The following is a 24,470-nucleotide window of genomic DNA, read 5'->3' on the forward strand; positions in this document are numbered from 1 at the left end:
TCGGAATAAGATAGTTGTATTCGTGTGGTGTAATATATGTAATATAGTGTGCTTATGCTTTATGATATATGTAAAAATTGCTTGTATTAATAAGTATTTTTTTTATGAATCTAACTCTTTTCTATTTTACAGTATAAAAACATAAAATGGATAGACAACCCAATATTTTAAGAGATCTACCCGGAGACATGATTGATGAAATCTTGTCTAAAGTCGGTCAGAATTCTTCGGCACAACTATTTAAGGCGAGATCAGTTTGTAAGACATTCGAAGAACGTTCCAAGAATGTCTTGGTTTATAAGAGACTTTCGTTTGAAAGATGGGGGATATCACATTGGGAAACCCATAAGTTACGATGTGTTTACTTTGACGCATATATTGCGGGGAACCCAAATGCTATTTTACGCAACGGGTTAAGAAATTATTTTGACTCAATGTATCCGAATATAGGACTTCATGATTTAGAAAAAGCGGCTAACATGCAACATAAAGAAGCATGCTATGCTTACGGGTTAGTAATGTTCGCTTCTCACCAAAGTGAGAAAAAGAACATCGGGCTACAGCTATTAAACAAAATGTTCCCACAAGTGACGGAGTCGGTAATTGGGGTAAGAAATGAGGTTTTTAGATTGTTACGGGACTGTTGGACATTACGTAACCCTCGTCCCTTTGACGACGTTACAACACGCTGTCTTATCAACGGCCATAACGGTTATGTTCCACAAGACCAAGGATGGGAAGTAATCCTAGTAAAACCAGAATGCATGACTTGTTTCTGGACGTATGAATTACGTGTCTTTATTGCCTTTGCTGAACGACTTGTGTACTAGCTAGAATTGTCTTCACAACTATCTTGTATCAAAGTTATTGTGTGCTATATTTCATGCTTTATGTAAAATAAGCGGTATTGTAAGTTTGTAAAATATTGTGTAAAAGTTTGAACGCGAAATATTATTATAATCAGTTTTTCATATAGAATTGTAGTAGTTGAATTGTATATTAGCTACTAAGTATGAACTTAACGGGTAGGTACTACCCGAATTTAAACTTATAAAACGCTAATATGAAGAAAAAGCTTTTATAAATGAGTTCATATTATGCTACGAAATACTATTAACTACTCTTAATATTCTGTATGATTAACTTGTTCCATTTAACTATTTTGAAGGAAATGGCACCGACTACTCGACACACCGTGAATATGAATGAAGAGGAATTCCGTACTTTTCTAGCTTCAAACATAGCCGCAGTACAGGCTGCGCTACATACCAACAATAACCTTGGATCTAGCAGTACAGGAAATCGTGTAGGATGCACCTACAAAGAATTTACTGCCTGCAAACCTTTGGAATTTGATGGAACCGAAGGACCGATCGGATTGAAATGGTGGACCGAGAAGGTCGAATCGGTGTTTGCCATAAGTAAGTGTACTGAAGAGGACAAAGTAAAGTACGCTACGCATACCTTCACAGGTTCTGCGTTAACATGGTGGAATACCTATCTAGAGCAAGTGGGACAAGACGATGCGTACGTACTACCGTGGTCAGCATTCAAGCACTTGATGAACGAGAAATACCGTCCCAGAACCGAGGTCAATAAGCTCAAGACAGAACTTAGAGGGTTACGAACCCAAGGATTTGATATTACCACGTACGAAAGACGATTCACAGAATTGTGCCTATTGTGTCCGGGAGCATTCGAAGATGAGGAAGAGAAGATCGACGCGTTTGTGAAAGGATTACCGGAAAGAATCCAAGAAGATATAAGTTCACACGAGCCCGCCTCCATACAACAGGCATGTAGAATGGCTCACAAACTAGTGAACCAGATTGAAGAAAGAATTAAAGAACATACTGCTGAAGAGGCCAATGTGAAGCAAGTCAAAAGAAAGTGGGAGGAAAACGGTGATAAGAATCACCAATACAACAACAACAGCAATTACAACAATAATCGCAACAATTATCCCAACAATCGCAACATCAATCGCAACTACAACAAACGGCCCAACAACAACAACAACAACAACAACAGCAACTACAACAATCATCCCAACAACAATAATAACCGCAACAACAACAACAATCAGAAGCAACTATGCCAAAGGTGTGAAAAGAATCACTCGGGGTTCTGCACCAAATTTTGCAACAAGTGTAAAAGAAATGGTCATAGCGCGGCGAAGTGTGAGGTCTACGGACCAGGGGTTAATAGAACGAAAGGAACAAATGGTGTCGGAACGAGTAATGGCGGAGCAAGTAGTGTCGGAGCAAGTTATGCCAATGTAGTTTGTTATAAATGTGGAAAACCAGGCCACATTATTAGAAATTGCCCGAACCAGGAGAACATGAATGGACAAGGCCGTGGAAGAGTTTTCAATATTAATGCGGTAGAGGCACAGGAAGACCCGGAGCTTGTTACGGGTACGTTTCTTATTGACAATAAATCTGCTTACGTTTTATTTGATTCGGGTGCGGATAGAAGCTATATGAGTAGAGATTTTTGTGCTAAATTAAGTTGTCCATTGACGCCTTTGGATAGTAAATTTTTACTCGAATTAGCAAATGGTAAATTAATTTCAGCAGATAATATATGTCGGAATCGAGAAATTAAACTGGTTAGCGAAACATTTAAGATTGATTTGATACCAGTAGAGTTAGGGAGTTTTGATGTGATAATCGGTATGGACTGGTTGAAAGAAGTGAAAGCGGAGATCGTTTGTTACAAAAATGCAATTCGCATTATACGAGAAAAAGGAAAACCCTTAATGGTGTACGGAGAAAAGGGTAACACGAAGCTACATCTTATTAGTAATTTGAAGGCACAAAAACTAATAAGAAAAGGTTGCTATGCTGTTCTAGCACACGTCGAGAAAGTACAAACTGAAGAAAAGAGCATCAATGATGTTCCCATTGCAAAAGAATTTCCCGATGTATTTCCGAAAGAATTACCGGGATTACCCCCACATCGATCCGTTGAATTTCAAATAGATCTTGTACCAGGAGCTGCACCAATAGCTCGTGCTCCTTACAGACTCGCACCCAGCGAGATGAAAGAACTGCAAAGCCAATTACAAGAACTTTTAGAGCGTGGTTTCATTCGACCAAGCACATCACCGTGGGGAGCTCCGGTTTTGTTTGTCAAGAAGAAAGATGGTACATTCAGGTTGTGTATCGACTACCGAGAGTTGAACAAACTTACCATCAAGAACCGCTACCCACTACCGAGAATTGACGACTTATTCGATCAACTACAAGGCTCGTCTGTTTATTCAAAGATTGACTTACGTTCCGGGTATCATCAAATGCGGGTGAAAGAAGATGATATTCCAAAGACTGCTTTCAGAACTCGTTACGGTCATTACGAGTTTATGGTCATGCCGTTTGGTTTAACTAATGCACCAGCTGTGTTCATGGACCTTATGAACCGAGTGTGTGGACCATACCTTGACAAGTTTGTCATTGTTTTCATTGATGACATACTTATTTACTCAAAGAATGACCAAGAACACGGTGAACATTTGAGAAAGGTGTTAGAAGTATTGAGGAAGGAAGAATTGTACGCTAAGTTTTCAAAGTGCGCATTTTGGTTGGAAGAAGTTCAATTCCTCGGTCACATAGTGAACAAAGAAGGTATTAAGGTGGATCCGGCAAAGATAGAAACTGTTGAAAAGTGGGAAACCCCGAAAACTCCGAAACACATACGCCAGTTTTTAGGACTAGCTGGTTACTACAGAAGGTTCATCCAAGACTTTTCCAGAATAGCAAAACCCTTGACTGCATTAACGCATAAAGGGAAGAAATTTGAATGGAATGATGAACAAGAGAAAGCGTTTCAGTTATTGAAGAAAAAGCTAACTACGGCACCTATATTGTCATTGCCTGAAGGGAATGATGATTTTGTGATTTATTGTGATGCATCAAAGCAAGGTCTCGGTTGTGTATTAATGCAACGAACGAAGGTGATTGCTTATGCGTCTAGACAATTGAAGATTCACGAACAAAATTATACGACGCATGATTTGGAATTAGGCGCGGTTGTTTTTGCATTAAAGACTTGGAGGCACTACTTATATGGGGTCAAAAGTATTATATATACCGACCACAAAAGTCTTCAACACATATTTAATCAGAAACAACTGAATATGAGGCAGCGTAGGTGGATTGAATTATTGAATGATTACGATTTTGAGATTCGTTACCACCCGGGGAAGGCAAATGTGGTAGCCGATGCCTTGAGCAGGAAGGATAGAGAACCCATTCGAGTAAAATCTATGAATATAATGATTCATAATAACATTACTACTCAAATAAAGGAGGCGCAACAAGGAGTTTTAAAAGAGGGAAATTTAAAGGATGAAATACCCAAAGGATCGGAGAAGCATCTTAATATTCGGGAAGACGGAACCCGGTATAGGGCTGAAAGGATTTGGGTACCAAAATTTGGAGATATGAGAGAAATGGTACTTAGAGAAGCTCATAAAACCAGATACTCAATACATCCTGGAACGGGGAAGATGTACAAGGATCTCAAGAAACATTTTTGGTGGCCGGGTATGAAAGCCGATGTTGCTAAATACGTAAGAGAATGTTTGACGTGTTCTAAGGTCAAAGCTGAGCATCAGAAACCATCAGGTCTACTTCAACAACCCGAAATCCCGGAATGGAAATGGGAAAACATTACCATGGATTTCATAACTAAATTGCCAAGGACTGCAAGTGGTTTTGATACTATTTGGGTAATAGTTGATCGTCTCACCAAATCAGCACACTTCCTACCAATAAGAGAAGATGACAAGATGGAGAAGTTAGCACGACTGTATTTGAAGGAAGTCGTCTCCAGACATGGAATACCAATCTCTATTATCTCTGATAGGGATGGCAGATTTATTTCAAGATTCTGGCAGACATTACAGCAAGCATTAGGAACTCGTCTAGACATGAGTACTGCCTATCATCCACAAACTGATGGGCAGAGCGAAAGGACGATACAAACGCTTGAAGACATGCTACGAGCATGTGTTATTGATTTCGGAAACAGTTGGGATCGACATCTACCGTTAGCAGAATTTTCCTACAACAACAGCTACCATTCAAGCATTGAGATGGCGCCGTTTGAAGCACTTTATGGTAGAAAGTGCAGGTCTCCGATTTGTTGGAGTGAGGTGGGCGATAGACAGATTACGGGTCCGGAGATTATACAAGAAACTACCGAAAAGATCATCCAAATTCAACAACGGTTGAAAACCGCCCAAAGTCGACAAAAGAGCTACGCTGACATTAAAAGAAAAGATATAGAATTTGAAATTGGAGAGATGGTCATGCTTAAAGTTTCACCTTGGAAAGGCGTTGTTCGATTTGGTAAACGAGGGAAATTAAATCCAAGGTATATTGGACCATTCAAGATTATTGATCGTGTCGGACCAGTAGCTTACCGACTTGAGTTACCTCAACAACTCGCGGCTGTACATAACACTTTCCACGTCTCGAATTTGAAGAAATGTTTTGCTAAAGAAGATCTCACTATTCCGTTAGATGAAATCCAAATCAACGAAAAACTCCAATTCATCGAAGAACCCGTCGAAATAATGGATCGTGAGGTTAAAAGACTTAAGCAAAACAAGATACCAATTGTTAAGGTTCGATGGAATGCTCGTAGAGGACCCGAGTTCACCTAGGAGCGTGAAGATCAGATGAAGAAGAAATACCCGCATCTATTTCCAGAAGATTCGTCAACACCTTCAACAGCTTAAAATTTCGGGACGAAATTTATTTAACGGGTAGGTACTGTAGTGACCCGAACTTTTCCATGTTTATATATATTAATTGAGATTGATGTTTACATGATTAAATGTTTCCAACATGTTAAGCAATCAAACTTGTTAAGACTTGATTAATTGAAATAGGTTTCATATAGACAATTGACCACCCAAGTTGACCGGTGATTCACGAACGTTAAAACTTGTAAAAAAACTATATGATGACATATATATGGTTATATATATAGTTAACATGATATTATGATAAGTAAACATATCATTAATTATATTAACAATGAACTACATATGTAAAAACAAGACTACTAACTTAATGATTTTGAAACGAGACATATATGTAACGTTTATCGTTGTAACGACATTTAATGTATATATATCATATTAAGAGATATTCGTACATCATAATATCATGATAATATAATAATTTAAAATCTCTTTTGATATTATAAACATTGGGTTAACAACATTTAACAAGATCGTTAACCTAAAGGTTTCAAAACAACACTTACATGTAACGACTAACGATGACTTAACGACTCAGTTAAAATGTATATACATGTAGTGTTTTAATATGTATTTATACACTTTTGAAAGACTTCAATACACTTATCAAAATACTTCTACTTAACAAAAATGCTTACAATTACATTCTCGTTCAGTTTCATCAACAATTCTACTCGTATGCACCCGTATTCGTACTCGTACAATACACAGCTTTTAGATGTATGTACTATTGGTATATACACTCCAATGATCAGCTCTTAGCAGCCCATGTGAGTCACCTAACACATGTGGGAACCATCATTTGGCAACTAGCATGAAATATCTCATAAGATTACAAAAATATGAGTAATCATTCATGACTTATTTACATGAAAACAAAATTACATATCCTTTATATCTAATCCATACACCAACGACCAAAAACACCTACAAACACTTTCATTCTTCAATTTTCTTCATCTAATTGAACTCTCTCAAGTTCTATCTTCAAGTTCTAAGTGTTCTTCATAAATTCCAAAAGTTCTAGTTTCATAAAATCAAGAATACTTTCAAGTTTGCTAGCTCACTTCCAATCTTGTAAGGTGATCATCCAACCTCAAGAAATCTTTGTTTCTTACAGTAGGTTATCATTCTAATACAAGGTAATAATCATATTCAAACTTTGGTTCAATTTCTATAACTATAACAATCTTATTTCAAGTGATGATCTTACTTGAACTTGTTTTCGTGTCATGATTTTGCTTCAAGAACTTTGAGCCATCCAAGGATCCATTGAAGCTAGATCCATTTTTCTCTTTTCCAGTAGGTTCATCCAAGGAACTTAAGGTAGTAATGATGTTCATAACATCATTCGATTCATACATATAAAGCTATCTTATTCGAAGGTTTAAACTTGTAATCACTAGAACATAGTTTAGTTAATTCTAAACTTGTTCGCAAACAAAAGTTAATCCTTCTAACTTGACTTTTAAAATCAACTAAACACATGTTCTATATCTATATGATATGCTAACTTAATGATTTAAAACCTGGAAACACGAAAAACACCGTAAAACCGGATTTACGCCGTCGTAGTAACACCGCGGGCTGTTTTGGGTTAGTTAATTAAAAACTATGATAAACTTTGATTTAAAAGTTGTTATTCTGAGAAAATGATTTTTATTATGAACATGAAACTATATCCAAAAATTATGGTTAAACTCAAAGTGGAAGTATGTTTTCTAAAATGGTCATCTAGACGTCGTTCTTTCGACTGAAATGACTACCTTTACAAAAACGACTTGTAACTTATTTTTCCGACTAGAAACCTATACTTTTTTTGTTTAGATTCATAAAATAGAGTTCAATATGAAACCATAGCAATTTGATTCACTCAAAACGGATTTAAAATGAAGAAGTTATGGGTAAAACAAGATTGGATAATTTTTCTCATTTTAGCTACGTGAAAATTGGTAACAAATCTATTCCAACCATAACTTAATCAACTTGTATTATATATTATGTAATCTTGAGATACCATAGACACGTATACAATGTTTCGACCTATCATGTCGACACATCTATATATATTTCGGAACAACCATAGACACTCTATATGTGAATGTTGGAGTTAGCTATACAGGGTTGAGGTTGATTCCAAAATATATATAGTTTGAGTTGTGATCAATACTGAGATACGTATACACTGGGTCGTGGATTGATTCAAGATAATATTTATCGATTTATTTCTGTACATCTAACTGTGGACAACTAGTTGTAGGTTACTAACGAGGACAGCTGACTTAATAAACTTAAAACATCAAAATATATTAAAAGTGTTGTAAATATATTTTGAACATACTTTGATATATATGTATATATTGTTATAGGTTCGTGAATCAACCAGTGGCCAAGTCTTACTTCCCGACGAAGTAAAAATCTGTGAAAGTGAGTTATAGTCCCACTTTTAAAATCTAATATTTTTGGGATGAGAATACATGCAGGTTTTATAAATGATTTACAAAATAGACACAAGTACGTGAAACTACATTCTATGGTTGAATTATCGAAATCGAATATGCCCCTTTTTATTAAGTCTGGTAATCTAAGAATTAGGGAACAGACACCCTAATTGACGCGAATCCTAAAGATAGATCTATTGGGCCTAACAAACCCCATCCAAAGTACCGGATGCTTTAGTACTTCGAAATTTATATCATATCCGAAGGGTGTCCCGGAATGATGGGGATATTCTTATATATGCATCTTGTTATTGTCGGTTACCAGGTGTTCACCATATGAATGATTTTTATCTCTATGTATGGGATGTGTATTGAAATATGAAATCTTGTGGTCTATTGTTACGATTTGATATATATAGGTTAAACCTATAACTCACCAACATTTTTGTTGACGTTTTAAGCATGTTTATTCTCAGGTGATTATTAAGAGCTTCCGCTGTCGCATACTTAAATAAGGACAAGATTTGGAGTCCATGCTTGTATGATATTGTGTAAAAACTGCATTCAAGAAACTTATTTTGTTGTAACATATTTGTATTGTAAACCATTATGTAATGGTCGTGTGTAAACAGGATATTTTAGATTATCATTATTTGATAATCTACGTAAAGCTTTTTAAACCTTTATTGATGAAATAAAGGTTATGGTTTGTTTAAAAATGAATGCAGTCTTTGAAAAACGTCTCATATAGAGGTCAAAACCTCGCAACGAAATCAATTAATATGGAACGTTTTTAATCAATAAGAACGGGACATTTCAATATGATCTTTAAATCTATACATGTTTATTATCATAGTATAAGTCTTGATAATTGAACGAATTTATAGTTTATCAAACTTAAAATATTATTTATTTCAGGAACTATATTATATTTGAATTATCATGGCAATCGAAAATATTTTATTATTTCACATAGCTTTCCAATACTTGTAAAATCAGATTATAGTGTTTATAAAGCTTTAAAACATGATAAGACAGTCAACTTTGACAATTGTTCAACAAAACGAGACGTGCTTTATATAGAAATTCATTTACTCGATTAGTAATATCTGAAAATCCAATTTATTAATCTCATAGACAAGTTGTTTAAATATTAATTTATAATTTCAAACACAATTTCAATTAACGTCAAACATAATTCAGTTGACCATATCTTTTAATCCGTTCATCGAAATCACGCGATTTCTAAATGAAAAGTTAATAATTTTTCGTCAGCTTTCCAAAAACATGCATATCATATACTTTATATCAGTAGCATATGTATCAAATTCTTGATTCATCATAAACTATATAACGACAAAATTAAAGCATACAAGTATGCATAAACATATATACTCGAGCACTAGACATGGATACACTATTAATATATAAAAGATAAGATATGAATGCTTACGTATCAATATTGTGATTCAATATTGCAGGAAAGTACGTAGACACTACAGAGATGATAAACACTAGGTTTGACTCATGAGCTATACCCTCGAACAATACCCATAACCTCCATAGCTATAACCCATAATTTCCTTAGCTCTATCCCTCTCGAAAATTCCATTTTTGTAAATATGCGAGCAGAACCTCGTCGTATTATTTTATGTATAATACAAATAATAATAATACTTATACTACTAATAATATTATTAGGATTAATAATAATAATAATATTAATAATAATAATAATAATAATAATAATAATAATAATAATAATATTAATAATAATAATAATAATAATAATAATAATAATAATAATAATAATAATAATAATAATACTTATAATTATAGAGAGAGATCGAGAGATTGTATGAATGAAACTGAATCAGAATTTGATCGAACTTTATAGCACCTTGCCTGTCCCTCACTGCCATGCGATCGCATGGAAAGCAAAGGGAGAAGCCATGCGATCGCATGGGCTTCATTTACAGCTCACACTCTTTTGTAAATCTCTGCCGACACTTATTATTTATTATTTTTAATATATAATATATTTAATCTTTAGAATTAATTAAATATTATATTATATTTACATGTATAGTTGATTTGTAATTTTTACACCGATTTGTAGTACATTGACCCTCGACTCAAGTACCGGTTCCTGTTTTTCGAACGTATTTTTGTACGCTTAGAAAACTTGTACTTTACGTTTCACGACGTGTACCTTTATCAATAATTAGACTTATTTCACCAATGAGTATACTAATTAAAATGTAACTTATACTTTTGAGTGTTATGGTCATTTGCTTCCTAAAATCATCGTCCTAATATATATATAATAATATTATTTTAAATTTAAACGTTTGATGACTAAGTTATTATTATATTTTTATCACATTATAAAATATATATATATATATATATATATATATATATATATATATATATATATATATATATATATATATATATATATATAATATTCATTCATGTCTAATTACAAATATTTGTTTGTGAATCGTCGGTCAAAATCATATATATTTTAAATTTAAATTTGGTCAAAAATTTTCGGGTCGTCACAGTACCTACCCGTTAAAGAAATTTCGTCCCGAAATTTGATAGAGATCGTCATGGCTAACAATAAAAATGTTTTATGACGAATATGAGTGGATAAATATAGTTTTATCATTATTGAATATTATAAATAAAACGATTCGATTATGTGAAGCGTAAGAGTGAAGCTGTCACAAAAGGTTGAGATAGGGATTTAACTTTGGATGTAGTCACGGTGGATTTTCGGATTTCAAGGGATTTAGAGGAAAATCTTTGTAATAAGATTTGATTCTTCGGTATTTAAGGAGATAGGATCTTCTTTGGTTAAATGCGATGATCTGTTTTGATTGCTCTGTCGGATATTTCACTATAAATCCACCCTCTTCATTTCCATATTTTCCACAGCTCATACCTTCTATTCTTCCTCCCTCAACTCATACTTTAAAGTATTCGTCAATATGCTCCATCCAGTTCTGCTTCTTGATATACTCCTAACTTTCATATCTGTCATTCTTCTTTTCCATCTGCCACCAGAGGAATCTATTCACTTGGACGAATACATCATTCATCGATTTCACAGTGAGGTACTGACATCTACATGATACGTTTTGTAAACATTGCATTCTTTTGAAAAGGCACACCATAAATGAATATCAATTTCCAAGGTTTTTGACATCTAATGGTTTCTACATATAGACAATCACTGTAAATAATAGTTTACAATACTATATCCATTGACAATGCAGTCAAAATATGATACATGGTGATGATTTTGTGAATGCAACGTTTTATCGAATAAAGCATGTATGACTCCATGCACATAGCTTGTATAACATATAAGCAAACAGCGGAAGACTTCTAAGAACCTGAGAATAAACATGCTTAAAAGTGTCAACACAAAGGTTGGTGAGTTCATAGTTTTAATGTTGCGCATAATCTGTATATAAAGGTGGATCACAAGATTTTAGTTGTTTCATCCAGAAATGTTTATAAAAATATTCTACAAAATTGAGCACCCTGGTAGCTAAACTTTAACGTTATAATAAGTACCCCTGTTTTAATATACATGAAACCAACATGTACAATACACGCAATCAGACGTGTACTAAACTCAAATAGCATACGTCTGCTTTATAGTTCAGGCTAGGGTCTCTATACCTGGAACGGACGGGGATGTCAAGCCCTATGGATCCATATATAACTACTCGCGCCCACCAGTTCTTATAACTGGCAGTTACTAGTTACCAAAGATAAGGGATTTTCGGTTCAAACTCAGTGTAGAATTTAGTATGTACTTGTATCCATTGCGTTTAAAATAAAGTGCATGTATTCTCAGCCCAAAATTATAGATTGCAAAAGCAATTAAAAGGGGAGCAAATGAAACTCACCTGAAGAGCACAACATATAGTTTGATAAATCAAAGCCGCACAAAAGATAACAGTCAACTAGTGTATCACTATTAGAGTACGAAGGAAGCGAAAGCAAGCGATTGAAGTCGAACAAAAAAAATATAGTAGTTCGAGCTGCAACTGATTAAAAATAGTAGCAGCAACTAGCAGGTTATGATGGTGGTTTGTGGTGTTCGATGGTGATGATTTGGTGCTTGTATGGTGATCGATGGTGGTGATATTAGGTGGTGGTCTAGTGTTATTTGCTTGGTGAAGAAGATGCAATAATTAGAAATAAGAGTACCTAAAGAAAGAAAAAGAGTTGGTTGTTGAAGGCGTCATAAGTGGCTTTGACAGAAATCGCCACATCGGACGATGAGTGTTCGAAGAGCGAGGTCGAACGGTCCAAGAAGGTCGACCCAATTGTTGCTTCCGAGTAGCTCCAGCCATAGAGTTTTGGATGGTATTGTAGATTCAATAATTGATATGAAATGAATGGCTGTTATGTGCATGTAGGTGTGAAGTATCAACCCAAATCATAAATATATGTATATGTATAATACATAGAACAACATGGATGTTTAAACTGGAAATAAAAATATATACAGAGGGTTTTTATGTATGAGTGTTATATCTTGCATAATGAGACTTGATATATTATATATATATATATATAGCATATAGATTTATAAATATATAAATTTTCAACTTGCTTAAAAGATGGCCACCACAACTTTGTTTCTACATCTCATGATGTATAGACACGTGATTTTAAGTTGTTTTTATCCTGCCGACGTCTATACCTAATTATTTCACGGACCGGTACCTCATGCTCTGTTGTTAATAATTGATGGGTAAAAATGCCAATTTTTTATATTGAATACATATATCTATTTTGGTCTTTACACTTTATAAACCTGGTCATAAAAATTTGCCATGTTACTTGTTCTCAGTCCCAAGTAAGATGTACGGTGTATTAAATTTCAAAATAAGAAACTAAGTGTAGTTTAACAAAGATAAAATTTACATAATCTTTTTCTCAATTATTTCAACTTTAACATATAAAAAGAAATATGTATGCATGTTGTGTCGTGTGTTTGTCATTTATAAAGAAAAGTTTTCAAAGGAGTAATAGTAAGGGTGGGGTTGTGATGGTGAATATTCTATTATGATTATGGAAAAATCATAATGCTTGCACATTCACTCATGCAAGTATATAGACATATATAAGTGATGGCAGGCATTTGTGTTTGTATGTTTGTATTAGAAAGTTAGACAGAAAATAACAATGAATGTTCACGGGAAAACAGATGCTTAATACCCCACGACAAATGAGATGACTTTACCCGAGTAATTTAATTGTTTATACTATTTACATGTGTATAACCACATGATTAAATAATATGCATGATTGGTGTAAATGTTTAAAAAAATATCTACTTAATTGAAGGCACTTTCCGAACACATCTCTCATAAATGAGGGGCCACCCACATTGCATGTTTTCTTGTTGTTTCATTCCAATTCAATATGCATAATTCAATCAATTAATTATAATCATAATCAACTAGGGATTAAAGTTAATCTAGGAAAAGACTTGTACACTTATGCAATAATGCAAATATATTAACAATTATAAAATCGCAACTAGATCTTCATAAACACGCTTAAAATTCTTTACTGTCAAAAGTTCTGTTATAATAATAAGTAGATTTAATAAAGTTATAATTATGTGGAAAAAAAATGTTATAAAACTTTCATTAAGAAAATAGTAAGAATGTTGAAATAGAGTTGTAAAAAAAATCAAGTAGGAAAAAGAACTTACTTGTAAATTTTACATAATTTATTTACTAACCCACTTCTTATAACCTCGAAAATGTAAGTTTGTCATTAAATTCATTTAATAAAATCGAAAGGAAAACGAGTGTCGATATTTAATAACTTACTCAAAACTTTTAAGTATATATTAATACCTTATATATAATTACATTCTAATAATAGGTTCTATTACGTAGATAAATATATTAAATATATATTGAAACAATTAAGTTTAAAGTATTACATCATACGTTTATTACTTTGATAACATTTTCAAGTAATATTCTTATATATATATATATATATATATATATATATATATATATATATATATATATATATATAATATATATATAGGGAGAGAGAGAGAGTTTATTACTTCGTAAATTATTTACATATTTAGTTCTAACAACTAAATCGTAAAATAGTTTATTAACATATTTCTAGTTATTATATATATATATATATATATATATATATATATACATACATACATATGCACACACAATCATATCTATAAAAGGTTGTTCGTGAATCGCTGGAAAAGTCGAGGGTAACTGAATGTATGAAAACCATAAAAAAAAATTGAGACTCAACATAACAAGTTTTGCTTATCGTGTTAGAAATATTAAATCATATAGAGAATTGATTTAAAAATAAGTAGAAATTTTCCGGGTCGTCATAACAACTTACTCGTACGTTTGGTCTATGACTGAACACCCATCAAAGAATTAAATGATCCGTAAGGTTCACCACACGAGTGACTAGTGACTCGTACGAGTCACATCCCAACCGTACGTATCATCTTACTTAAAACAATAGTTCTCCATTACTCCTCACTCGCACGATTCATAACACGGTTGACCACCCCAACCGTACGAGTGAAGGCTTACTCGTGTGAGTGATGAAGAATAGTAGCAGCAGCTGTTTAAACGGGTTTTAACTCAAAATTTACAACATAAACATCAATTCATATAGTAAGTTAACACATATCATCATATATTCACTATATGATAAGCCTACATCATACACTCAATCAATAACAACACTAAACGAGTACAAAATAAGACATATACAATAAAATCCCTTTTTCTGACCAAAATAAAGTTTGATCTAGATTCTTAAAATCTTATCATTGTAAATTACTCTTCAATACGATTCCAACGATATTTAATTCATTAAAAACGGAGTTACGGTTTGAAAGTTACGCCCTTTTCAATTTTACCAAAAGCTGACCAGTGCTCACTCGCGCGGACGAGACCTCACTCGTGCGAGTGAGTCCTCAACCGCGCAGTTGAGCCTCAAACGTGTGGTCACTCGTATGAGTGACCTGTCAGAAGTGTGAGAGCTGTTAGAACATTCCAGTTCGCTGTTTTTGCGTTTTTTGACCCAAAATCATGATTTTTGCAAGATCTAACACCAAAACCACTTCCAAAACATCATATAAACTATATAGAACATATTTCTAACATCAATTAAGCACAAAAAACGCTTAAGATCAAGAATCAAGCATCAAAACCTAACTTTTACTCAAGAACACAAAAACCCAATTTAAGCAAGAATCAAGACATGAATAAAAGAGATGCTTACCTTAAAATGATCACAAAATCACAGAGAACAAGAAGATATGAATAAATTGAGCTCTAGATCAAAGATTAGATTTTAGGATTTTTGATTAGTTGAAGATGAAGGTACGGGGTGTTTGGTGATTTTTCTAGAAATGCAAGAAATGAACTGCACTAGTCATCTAAATGGGTTTAATTCCCACACTGTGCAACACAAGGGTATTTATTAGTTATCTGATATCTTTCGTACATCATTTGGCAACCCAAACGAAGTCCAATTTAAATAAACAAACCTGTACTGTGACCCTTGTCACAAACTGGTCCTAACCTCATCATTATTTAATAGTAAATATTAAATGAAAATAAAAGCATATAATAATACAATACTAACTTAAGGGCAATTTAGTAATCTTACAGCTAGGCCCGATTGAGGATGTTACACATTTCCAATCACCATGCTCAGTCTTTTTGTTGAAAAACTTATTAGTATCTTTTGGTCATGTCAAACGGGTCTCGGGTTGTATTCCCGTTTGTGTTTCAACTTATGTAATAAATGTTTTAAAGTTTATTAAACTTACCATTGTATTAAAGATGTTTTTAGAAACATAATTGGGACCTAAATGTTAACGATATTAATGCATTATAAAGAAATAAAATTATGGGCCGGTTTAAATACGGGTTGGGTTATTTCAAAAATACATGAGAAAAATGTATAGTTAGCATCTTCCAACCCATGATTACAAGTAAGACACCCAATATCCCCAATCTCCACTCCCCGGTTGATAAGATTGAACCGTGTCGAAAGTCTATCAAGAGATAATCGCCACAAAAAAATATTTACTTTTTTCGGAAGATATTTTTTCCACCTTGTACCATGAGGCAACGAAGGTAGAATAGCATTATCAATCCATCTCCTTGTATCCGAAACTGAGTAACCCACATTTTTGTTGAACACCCAATACATCTCGTCCTCATTATTTGACAAAACGACTTCAGAAAGAGTCTGCACTAGATCAGCAATAGCAGTATCATTCCTACCACCTAAGTTACCAAGTGTACATTGCCATATCCATGAATTATTATTCCTTCGATCCATTATTGAACAGTTTGGATTAACATCTAAGTGGTAACATCTATTAAAACGTATACACAAAGACTCATTGCCTAACCACTTGTCTCTCCAAAACCAAATTTTTGACCCATTACTATAGAGACCCGTCCTAATCTATCCGGATGAAGTCCATATCGATTATAAATGATTCACAACAGTTGATTACATCGCGAGGTACTTGACCTCTATATAATACATTTTACAAACATTGCATTCGTTTTTTGAAAAGACAATCTTTCATTACATTGAAAGTTGACAGCATGCATACCATTTTATAATATATCTAACTATAATTGACTTAATAATAATCTTGATGAATTCAAAGACTCGAATGCAACGTCTTTTGAAATATGTCATGAATGACTCCAAGTAATTTCTTTAAAATGAGCAATTGCACAGCGGAAGACTTCTTTCATACCTGAGAATAAACATGCTTTAAAGTGTCAACCAAAAGGTTGGTGAGTTCATTAGTTTATCATAAATAATCAATTCATAATTTTAATAGACCACAAGATTTCATATTTCCAATTCTCATAAACATACGTCCCATGCATAGAGACAAAAATATCATTCATATGGATTGAACACCTGGTAACCGACATTCACAATATGCATATAAGAATATCCCCATCATTTCAGGATCCTCCTTCGAACATGATATAAATTTCAAAGTACTAAAGCATCCGGTACTTTGGATGGGGCTTGTTGGGCCCGATAGATCTATCTTTAGAGTTCGCGTCAATTAGGGTGTCTGTTCCCTAATTCTTAGATTACCAGACTTAATAAAAAGGGGCATATTCGATTTCGATAATTCAACCATAGAATGTAGTTTCGATTACTTGGGTCTATTTCGTCAAACATTTATAAAAGCAGCGCATGTATTCTCAGTCCCAAAAATATATATTGCAAAAGCATTTAAAAGGGGAGCAAATGAAACTCACCTAATGTATTTTGTAGTAAAAATACATACGACTATATTGAACAATGCAGGGTTGGCCTCGGATTCACGAACCTATATCATTTGTGTAATCATTAATATATATAATTGTAATCGAATAAATATATATATATATAAATTTATTAGTTATATTCTTTTTATATTAATATTATATATATGTTTCTTATATTTATTTTGTAAAAAAAAATATATTAAATTTTTGTTAGGTTTATATGTATTAAATATGTATATTTATGTATGTATTTAGTTTGTTTATCAGACAGTAGTTTTATTATACTAAGTTAATATTAGTAAAGATAAATGATAATAATATCATTAATAATATACATATGTTAATAATAATCCTATTAGTGATAACACAATGATATTAATAATAGTACTTGTAACAATAATAATTTTTCTGTTTATGGTGGTTATGATATTAATGATTTACTAATAATAACAATAATAATAACTTTGTTAAAAATGCTAATATTAATAAAGATATTGTTAAAAATGATACCTTTGTTTAATAATAATAATAATAATACGTTACAAAAGTGATACTAGTACTAATATTAATGAGAAAAATGATAACTTGTATTAATAATAATAATTATAATATCTATATTAATAATCCTTTCACTATTAGTAGTAATAATAATATTAATAATAATAACAATACTTATGTTGATCATAATCCCAGTCTTCATGTTTAATCTCTAAACTAATAACTAAAGCTGTTATAATCTTAATTTGTGATCCTGGTCATAATAATACTTATAATAGTAATAATATTAATAATAATACCTAAATTGGTAACATTAATAATAGTAATTATATTAATGATACTTATAGTAATATTCTAATAAAATTAATAATAAGGATAATATAAATCATGATAACACATAATGATGATACTAAATTTAATAATAATTTTAGTAATAATCATGTTAAGGATAATTATAATAACAATAATAATACCATTTATTTATAATCATATTAATAATAAAACTAATAATAATAATAATAATAATAATAATAATAATAATAATAATAATAATAATAATAATAATAATAATAATAATAATAATAATAATAATAGGTTGATATGTGGCTACCTTTAAAGGCCCAAAAAAATGGTAAACCGTCCAGGCAGGGACTCGAACCTACGACCACTCGATAACCCGCACACAATCAAAACCATTCAGCTGCTGCACCCTTTTCTGTTAATTTATCTAACTTAATTTTACTTATACATTTCATGTTAAACTTGTTCTTCTTCAACACCATGATCGAACAGACACCTCCCCAACAACATTTAAATCTAAATTCAATCTAAATATATAACTTTTGAGCTTTAATTGAAACGCATACATCAGTTTTAAGAAATTTGTTTTGAATCAGAAAAATTTAAAAAAAAAAACCCAACTCAACCTACAGAACCCGTTTTGAAACTCAAATTCACTTTCAGATTTCTAGATCGTTTTAGGAAAAAATTATAACATGAAATAGATTCTAATTTGTTCATATAAACTTTCTGTATCCCTAATTTAATGTATAACCTCAAAACGAATTTCTTGATGAACACAACCTTTGACTTTTGACATAAAACTTTGACTCTTCAAATTCGAGTTTGATTTAGCGAATTAAAACTTGATAATTTGAAGAAACAATCACGATACAAATTAAAACACTTCAGCATTTACAGAATTTGAAGATTTATCAGAGTTTGGCTGTTGATTTTTTTTTAAAATAAAACGCGAACAGAGGTTACCATTTTGTTCTTCTTTCTTTCTGTTTCAACTCCACAATTTACAGTATATATGTATATACAGTGTATTACTACTACTCAAAGATTTGGCAGCTCAGATGAATTGATTTTGTCGTGTCTTATAGTGAAAGTGGAGGTTGATTGCTCTCACGAGTTAAATAGAAAGAAGAACAAGAAGTAAAAAGGGTACAGATAATTTACAGATCCTTTCAATTAATATAATATCTATTATCTATTATATAATATAATAATAATAATAATCATAATAATAATTTCATTAATAATAATAATATTAATAATTATTATTATTATTTTTAACTGAGTAATAAATAAAATAGATATTATAAATGTTTACCTAAAATATTTACAATCTACATATAATAACTTTATACATAAATTACATATATAATATGTATACATTAATTTATAATTGTTTACATATAATTTATTGTTATTAACTTGTTGAATATCATAGAAGGTGACAAATTAGTGTTAAAATTAATTAATAGTTATGTTCCATATACTTTATATATATATATATATATATATATATATATATATATATATATATATATATATATATATATATATATATATATATATATATATTCATTTAAAACTATAAGTTTTTATATATATTAGTAATATTTATTTAGTAATATAATATTTAGTTTTCCAAAATAACTTTTATTTCAAAGTTTATGATTTAAAATCGTTTAAGTAATTGAATTCATTATATCACATAACGTTTTCAGTTAATATGACTATATATTATCTATACATATCAATGTACACATAGTTGTTCGTGAATCGTCGGAATACATCAAAGGTTAAATAAATTCATATAAACAGTTCAAAAGTTTTTTTTTTAAACTCAACGTGACAAACTTTGCTTATCGTGTCGGGAATATATAAAGATTAAGTTTAAGTTTGGTCGGAAATTCACGGGTCATCACAGTACCTACCCGTTAAAGAAATTTCGTCCCGAAATTTGAGTGAGATGGTCATGGATAACAATAAAATTGTTTTCATGACGAATATTAGTTGATAAATGGAGTTTTATCATCATTGAGTAATATGGATAAAATGATTCGATTAATCGAAGCGTATGAATGAAACTATCACAAAAGATCGAGATGGAGAAATGGAGATTTTTCATAACTTTTGACGTAGTCGCGATTGAATTTAGAAAATAAGGTGCGTCTTAGCTTTTGACGTTGACTTGGTTGAATTCCAGAATTCAAGGGATTTAAAGAAAATCTTCGAAATCTAAACGATTTGATTTTTCGGCGAATAAGGAAATTAAGATCTCTATAATTAAATACCGTGATCTGCCTCAATTACTCTGTCTGATATTTCCATTATAAATTAAACTTCTTCCGTTCCATTATTCTCACCATTCCTATACTTTCTTTCTTAGTTCGTACATCCAAAAGATTGTGAAAATGCTTAATCCTGTTCTAATCCTTGATATTTTCCCAATTATCATTTCTATCATCCTTCTTTTAAATCTTCCACCAGAGAAATCTATTCCTTTCTACTATTACCTTGGGGTGATACTATTTTTAACATACCGTGTCTTTATATTGCTATTCGTATTAATATCCACGGTTTATAACCTCTGTGTTGTTATTGGGTTTTATATTTTCTCTTATATTTTGGAGCTCTTTGCCTTTTTATTCTCCTCTCGTCCTCTAGTAAAGCGAGTAATGGTCCGAACTTCGTAAATATGGAGTTTCGGATGAACTTAATGTTCTAAATGAGAAAGAACGTAATAGCACGATTTGATTTGTCAAAATTACCAGAATCACTGAGAATACAACTATCAAGAATGTAGTTTCTTGATATGTTCAGAAGTTAATCAGAATGAAAGAGTTATGTAACATGACACATGTTGACGTTATAATCTGTGAATCATCATGTTCCATTTAGAAACTCAGCATGACTTACTGTAATATAATCACGTTGATCAAGTGTCATTATATTATACTAACTCATGCATCAGTTCCCATCGTTAATTCAATAACATTCATATTTTAAGCTCGAAAGTTTATAGAATATAGAAACTAACAGTTTCTATATGATGTAACACTGATAGCACGAAGAGATTAATGATTTCAGATAAGAATAGCTATAAAAATATCTTCAGAAATATGGAGGATATTTATAATGAATGATATGATGATACCTTGGAATTTCTAATATCGAAGGATGGTGAAGAATATCGTCCACACGGGTTTAGAGTAAGAAGCAAGATATTCGCTAAAGACTTCAGCAGGCATTGAATTATTTGGTTTCTTTGAAGTCAAACTTATTCTTTGTGATTTGTCACGGCTTCCTTCATAGTTTCGCATAATCCGCTTTTCGGTACTAAATTTTCTATTGAGTGTTTCCAATACTCCATTCTTTATCGTCAAACTTTCGACGGTTAAAGTCGTGTACAGTTTTTGCTGCTGTATTCAACTTTTTCATAATTTGTGGTATTGATTTGTAGGCTGAGTGCTTTTCAGAATTTCAGATTTAAAGATCATAATTCTAAGAGATAAATGTTATATGTTTACATATAACTGTTGATGTAGACATGCTGTGAGATTTCAAAATACTGATTGCTAATTCCCGGTAGTTGGTATAGTAATTCTAAGTATAAGATGTAAATGAGTGAATGATAGGGTTTCACTTAATATAGTGATTTGTCGGAGAGATTTAAACCAAGGAGCGATGAGGTTGCTGGTACATCTGCTGGTAATATGGTGGAATATAATAAAAGGTTCCCCGATAACAATAAAAGAGCACACATATAAATCAAGGTTATAATAAGGTTGTTTCGAACGAAAAATCAAAGTTGACTTGCTGGAGCTGTGACAAAATTGCCTAATTTGGAAAAGGGATTGCAAAGTTATTTTGTGTAATAATATCACTAAGAAATTAGCATAGCTACATTTTAAACGTTTGCTCAGTTTTTGAGAGTTTTTAAATGCATATCTATATTCATCATTCTTTTCTTCCGTAGATGGAGTGCGGTTGGTTCGTTCTCTCGACTGAAGTGTTGTCAAGAATCATGAAAGGTTTGAACGCAGATTGTAATCATCAAGATATAAATGAGGTTTAAGATGAAATTAAGTGGCAAACTTGAAGAATTGTTTAGTTTCATATGTTATAATCAATATTTTAATTTATTTTAATTGTCCAATGTCGGCAGTCCACAGTTGATAGTCCAATATTTCATATATAGCTTAATATATAATATTCGAATTAATTAATACGTATCGTGACCCGTGTACATGTCTCAGACTCGATCACAACTCAAAGTATATATATTATTGTAGAATCAACCTCAACCCTGTATAGAGAACTCGATCATTACTGCATATAGAGTGTCTATGGTTATTCTAAATAATATATATAGATGTGTCGATATGATATGTCAAAACCTTGTATACGTGTCCCGATATTTAAAGTGCGTAAAATAAATAACAGAAATTAAATGATGATAAATAAAGTGCGTAAAGTAAATAACAGAAATTAAATGACGATAAATAAAATTGCGATAAATAAACTGCGATAAATAAAATGTAATAAGGAATTAACAGTTAGCTAGGAACAGTTAGCTAGGATTTTGTTAGCGTAGTTTCTTAACAGAATTTCTTATAGTTAATTTGTTTGTTTCTAACAAATTTTTATTTTGTCCAATATTTTTCTTCATTTATGCCACTTGTTGGATTCTGATAGATCAAAATTCAGATATGAAATTGAATGAATATGGTTATTCTGTGGTGAACGGATTCGTATCTTTGTAGATGTAAGTAGGATAGTAAATGAATGTTGAATCAGATTCGAAGAATGTACAGTGTAACTTATTAATGTGAAATCTAAATATTCCTCGGGTATTACCTACCCGTTAAAATATGTTCACCATTAACAGTTTGTACGAAAGAATTTTTAATTACAATCTTTATGAAAATATACTTACATATATATTTTCTTCAGATGTAATCATGAATTTAGAGATATCGATTGTTAAATCGTTGATGAAAGATGTGAATGATAGCATATGTGAATTAATTATGATAGAAGCTCTTAAAGCTTCTTCTATCTTTCTCGGGTATTACCTACCCGTTAAAAATTCACATGTCATAGTTAATATGAAAAGAATTTTTATTACGATCTCGAGATATACATATATATATATATATATATATATATATATATATATATATATATATATATATATATATATATACATATATCTTTCAATCATGAACAGAAAGTAATGAATTATTATTTCATAATTCATCATTCTCAGTACTCTTCGGTGTCTGTGGTGCTTACGAAGCTCGTGGTGATGGAAATGATGTTGGTGATGGTGGTGTTGCTGTTGGTGTTGGTACTGATTGTGGTACCTGCGTAGTAGACGCGAGCCAAGATTCTAAATCGAACACCGTCACCTCTAAGGTTTCTACTTGACGCTCGAGCCTATGAATTAGTTTTACCCATTCTTCCGTAAGGTTTGTCAATTCTTGATATTTAGTTCAAAGTCTTCTAACTTCTTCTAATAATCCTATCCGATTAGAATTTGGGAGTAGAGGACGAATACTATCTTTAATGACATCGAGTCAACATTCGAGACGGAAAATCCGTGCGAAAAGAGTGAAAACGGTATTGCGAACAGGTTCGCCGGTAAGCGGATCGAGCACTCTGACGTTAGGTGGTAAGTTCGGCTCATGATATGGAGTACCTTCTTCATTTCTCCATAGGGTAACTATTTTGCGAACCCATCCCCACTTTCTAAAGAAATCATGGTAGTTGATCGGTTGGTGCGCTCCCGTCACGCTGTCTTCGGAGTCAGAGGAACTTGGTCGATTCGTAGAGGCCATCTTACGCGATCACAGAAAAGATTTTTTTTTTTTTGGTAAGAAAAGTTTAGTGACAGCAATTGATAGTTGGATGGTATTCTCAGTGCATAATATGCATAGATATATATAGTACTAGGATTCCTTAAATTACGGAGAAATTTACGGGAGATATCAGGCAAAGTTTACCGTAATAGATACGCTAAGATATGATTTAGCAGATACGCTAAAATATGAATTTGTGTCTATACACTACTTATGCAATTAATGCAGC

This window comes from Rutidosis leptorrhynchoides, chromosome 10 (assembly GCF_046630445.1).
Source record: "Rutidosis leptorrhynchoides isolate AG116_Rl617_1_P2 chromosome 10, CSIRO_AGI_Rlap_v1, whole genome shotgun sequence".
Classification (NCBI taxonomy): domain Eukaryota; kingdom Viridiplantae; phylum Streptophyta; class Magnoliopsida; order Asterales; family Asteraceae; genus Rutidosis; species Rutidosis leptorrhynchoides.